This window comes from Schistocerca americana, unplaced genomic scaffold (assembly GCF_021461395.2).
Source record: "Schistocerca americana isolate TAMUIC-IGC-003095 unplaced genomic scaffold, iqSchAmer2.1 HiC_scaffold_467, whole genome shotgun sequence".
In the NCBI taxonomy this organism is placed as follows: Eukaryota; Metazoa; Arthropoda; class Insecta; order Orthoptera; family Acrididae; genus Schistocerca; species Schistocerca americana.
In genome coordinates this window covers 35,001-40,000 of record NW_025726200.1, presented here as the reverse complement: position 1 = coordinate 40,000, position 5,000 = coordinate 35,001, and the positions used below count along the sequence as shown (strand labels likewise).

The 5,000-nt window shown below is 53.0% G+C and overlaps 1 non-coding gene across 1 annotated transcript in view; it reads right to left on the bottom strand.

The window, feature by feature from the left end:
* LOC124583655 overlaps positions 1-881 on the bottom strand; it is a 1,910-nt gene extending 1,029 nt beyond the window's left edge. Inside the window, exon 1 of the ribosomal RNA XR_006974249.1 lies at positions 1-881. This exon is cut by the window's left edge and continues 1,029 nt beyond it. This is a non-coding gene — a ribosomal RNA (small subunit ribosomal RNA).
* Positions 882-5,000: the final 4,119 nt, after the last annotated feature.

The following is a 5,000-nucleotide window of genomic DNA, read 5'->3' as shown; positions in this document are numbered from 1 at the left end:
CGGGCTTGCCTGCTTTAAGCACTCTAATTTGTTCAAAGTAAACGTGCCGGCCCACCGAGACACTCACTCAAGAGCACCCTGGTAGGATTGCAACGGGGTCCGCCTCGGGACGCACGAGCACGCACGAGGCGCGTCGCACGCCTTCAGCTCGCCCCACCGGCAGGACGTCCCACGATACATGCCAGTTAAACACCGACGGGCGGTGAACCAACAGCGTGGGACACAAATCCAACTACGAGCTTTTTAACCGCAACAACTTTAATATACGCTATTGGAGCTGGAATTACCGCGGCTGCTGGCACCAGACTTGCCCTCCAATAGATACTCGTTAAAGGATTTAAAGTGTACTCATTCCGATTACGGGGCCTCGGATGAGTCCCGTATCGTTATTTTTCGTCACTACCTCCCCGTGCCGGGAGTGGGTAATTTGCGCGCCTGCTGCCTTCCTTGGATGTGGTAGCCGTTTCTCAGGCTCCCTCTCCGGAATCGAACCCTGATTCCCCGTTACCCGTTACAACCATGGTAGGCGCAGAACCTACCATCGACAGTTGATAAGGCAGACATTTGAAAGATGCGTCGCCGGTACGAGGACCGTGCGATCAGCCCAAAGTTATTCAGAGTCACCAAGGCAAACGGACCGGACGAGCCGACCGATTGGTTTTGATCTAATAAAAGCGTCCCTTCCATCTCTGGTCGGGACTCTGTTTGCATGTATTAGCTCTAGAATTACCACAGTTATCCAAGTAACGTGGGTACGATCTAAGGAACCATAACTGATTTAATGAGCCATTCGCGGTTTCACCTTAATGCGGCTTGTACTGAGACATGCATGGCTTAATCTTTGAGACAAGCATATGACTACTGGCAGGATCAACCAGGGAGCTGCGTCAACTAGAGCTGAGCAGCCGGCCGCCCGGGAGTGTGTCCCGGGGGCCCGCGCGAACACGCAAGCGTCCGCTCAATTATTCTGCAAACAGGAGGAGGCTGAGCTCCCCTGCACAATACACCTCGAAACCCTCTCAGGTCCCGGCGGCGCGCAGCGCCGTCCTAAGTACTTGGTCGGGTTCGAGAGAGGCGCAATCGCCCGGAGTTTGGCGAGTAGACGCTTTAGGTGCGACCACCCGTGCTCCCAACTGAGCTTGCCGCTGCCGACAGAGGCCCGGGAGCGTGCTGTCGTGGCATTGCCGGCGGGAGACAACACGCGCCACCTACGGTGGCCGGCAGCTCCAACGCCAGCGCCACAGAAGGACAAAAGCCCCACTTGGGTGCCGAAGCGAACTCTCCCAGCACAGCGCACGCGCCAACACGTCCGCACAGCTGCGATACAATCCACCTGCGAGAACCGCAGAGGCGACCGAGCAGCAGACGGCGTCGCGGCGCCGAGCGCCGGGCGGCGGCGCATCCTCAGCGCACACAGTCCTCAATCGGACCAGCACACTGCAGATGTCCACCGCGCTTCGCACCGGGCCCGCGAGGACCTACTTCGGCCGCACGGCGCCGCGTGCAGGGTGCGCCGGCGCGCAGCTGCGCCGCCTGCCGCCTCCGTCGGCCGGCGCGCCTGCCACTGGCCGCCCCCACCAGCCGGCTGTAGCGCGTGCGCCCACGCACCGCGCGGCCAGCACGCCGGAAGGCCCCCCCTCACCGGCCGGGGACGGTCCCACCCAGCCACCGCCGCGTATCGCTTCACACCCACATGCCATTCACGTTCGTGGGCATGGTGGGTATCGCTGAAACAACCGGTTGGTAGCTCAACCGATCGTCGCCATCACTGATTCACCTCTAGCGAGAACAACCGCACCACAACGGTTTACCAGTTCTTCATTTGCGTAACGTCACCAGCAAACGTAGACGTCCATCGCCATTTGCAAATTCAACGATTGTTGCATGCCTGTGTCAGGTGTCACGACACACTATGTCTGCCCACATACACGCAACAACATGTGCACGCTTCGCGAACACGTGGAAGGTGGCCCCCGTACGTATGCGATGTCCATTGCGCGAACGACTGTCAACCGGCCTCTGTCGCATGTCGCAGATGTGGAACGCAGTGCACCATGCTATCACGGTGTGTGAGAAGAGACGACTACGTCTGACAACACGCGCCACTACATCAACAGACGGCTCATGCTGATCGCCATCCACGGCATACCATACTGCAATCCAGCTCTTATAGGGAGACGACACGTAGCTGAGTGCACAATATTTGGACCGTATGGTTCGCCGTTGTTGGCGCAGTCGTGGTACGGTCACACATGTACCACGATGTATCATTCAGTACATGAGGACCAATGTGCGGTACAGTGTGTGATTTGGACGTACAACATCAGCGGACAGTTGCCACAAGCCGTACCACAACGTAGGCTGTGCTTCGCCATGCGAATGCCAATGAACAACTGCGAAGGGCATTGAGCATGTACGTCCTGCCGCCATCCGCATTACAGTGTATAGCTGCAAGGTGTTTAACATGAAGCGATACTCTGGGGACCGGGCAGTGCGAGTAGCAAACTATATTGCGGGGGTTGCAGTTAGGCAACACTACACTAATTTAACGCGTCGTATGACAATTACAGAGCAGGTTAAGGCCCAACGTGTGTTGGGTTAAGGCCCAACGTGTGTTGGGTTAAGGCCCAACGTGTGTTGGGTTAAGGCCCAACGTGTGTTGGGTTAAGGCCCAACGTGTGTTGGGTTAAGGCCCAACGTGTGTTGGGTTAAGGCCCAACGTGTGTTGGGTTAAGGCCCAACGTGTGTTGGGTTAAGGCCCAACGTGTGTTGGGTTAAGGCCCAACGTGTGTTGGGTTAAGGCCCAACGTGTGTTGGGTTAAGGCCCAACGTGTGTTGGGTTAAGGCCCAACGTGTGTTGGGTTAAGGCCCAACGTGTGTTGGGTTAAGGCCCAACGTGTGTTGGGTTAAGGCCCAACGTGTGTTGGGTTAAGGCCCAACGTGTGTTGGGTTAAGGCCCAACGTGTGTTGGGTTAAGGCCCAACGTGTGTTGGGTTAAGGCCCAACGTGTGTTGGGTTAAGGCCCAACGTGTGTTGGGTTAAGGCGCAACATAGGTTAGGTTAAGGCGCAACATAGGTTAGGTTAAGGCGCAACATAGGTTAGGTTAAGGCGCAACATAGGTTAGGTTAAGGCGCAACATAGGTTAGGTTAAGGCGCAACATAGGTTAGGTTACGGCGCAACATAGGTTAGGTTAAGGCGCAACATAGGTTAGGTTACGGCGCAACATAGGTTAGGTTAAGGCGCAACATAGGTTAGGTTAAGGCGCAACATAGGTTAGGTTAAGGCGCAACATAGGTTAGGTTAAGGCGCAACATAGGTTAGGTTAAGGCGCAACATAGGTTAGGTTAAGGCGCAACATAGGTTAGGTTAAGGCGCAACATAGGTTAGGTTAAGGCGCAACATAGGTTAGGTTAAGGCGCAACATAGGTTAGGTTACGGCGCAACATAGGTTAGGTTAAGGCGCAACATAGGTTAGGTTAAGGCGCAACATAGGTTAGGTTAAGGCGCAACATAGGTTAGGTTATGGCGCAACATAGGTTAGGTTACGGCGCAACATAGGTTAGGTTACGGCGCAACATAGGTTAGGTTAAGGCGCAACATAGGTTAGGTTAAGGCGCAACATAGGTTAGGTTAAGGCGCAACATAGGTTAGGTTAAGGCGCAACATAGGTTAGGTTAAGGCGCAACATAGGTTAGGTTAAGGCGCAACATAGGTTAGGTTAAGGCGCAACATAGGTTAGGTTAAGGCGCAACATGGGTTAGGTTAAGGCGCAACATGGGTTAGGTTAAGGCGCAACATGGGTTAGGTTAAGGCGCAACATGGGTTAGGTTAAGGCGCAACATGGGTTAGGTTAAGGCGCAACATGGGTTAGGTTAAGGCGCAACATGGGTTAGGTTAAGGCGCAACATGGGTTAGGTTAAGGCGCAACATGGGTTAGGTTAAGGCGCAACATGGGTTAGGTTAAGGCGCAACATGGGTTAGGTTAAGGTACAATATGGGTTAGGTTAAGGTACAATATGGGTTAGGTTAAGGTACAATATGGGTTAGGTTAAGGTACAATATGGGTTAGGTTAAGGTACAATATGGGTTAGGTTAAGGTACAATATGGGTTAGGTTAAGGTACAATATGGGTTAGGTTAAGGTACAATATGGGTTAGGTTAAGGTACAATATGGGTTAGGTTAAGGTACAATATGGGTTAGGTTAAGGTACAATATGGGTTAGGTTAAGGTACAATACGGGTTAGGTTAAGGTACAATACGGGTTAGGTTAAGGTACAATACGGGTTAGGTTAAGGTACAATACGGGTTAGGTTAAGGTACAATACGGGTTAGGTTAAGGCACTTGGGGGGGGGGGGGCCCGGTTTGTTGATTGTGATTATCGTAAGTAAATGACTGCGGCATCATCTGATTTGCCACGTCAGGGTGCACCTTTGGCTCATAACAGGCGGCGCTCTGATTCCATGCTTGTGGCAGACCTGTGTCTTTCATTCCTGCCATTGTTTGTGTGGTGTGACAGGAGGCAGTATTGTGATGTTGGGTGCACCCCTGTCTGGGACATGTGTGGGTGTTGGTGGCTTAGCTGAGCAATGGTGGTTGTCGGAAGGGTGGGATATTCTGTTTTCCGAGTGGACCTCCCGGTCTGGTTATGATAGTGTGGATTGTCTAATGTGGCAGAGAGGATGCACTGGGTGTTGTTCCATGCTGGTGCTTACATATTGTCTGTGTGCCTGTTACAGGCAGAGAGTAGTGCGTGATAAGAGTGTCTGGCTGACGTGTGATTGTGAGCAGAGTCTTTCAGCATGTATACGGACAGGTCTATACATTATCTGTATTCTGATGGCTCTATCTATTACTAATCAGCGCCGTGTATACGTTTAATCCGGTTCCAGTCGAAACTATTGTATCTCTGTACATTAGTGACACGGCGAGCCCGCTATGTAGTTACTCGTCTCGGCAGCTTCCACCGGTGTATGGCAAATGATTATAAGGAATCAGT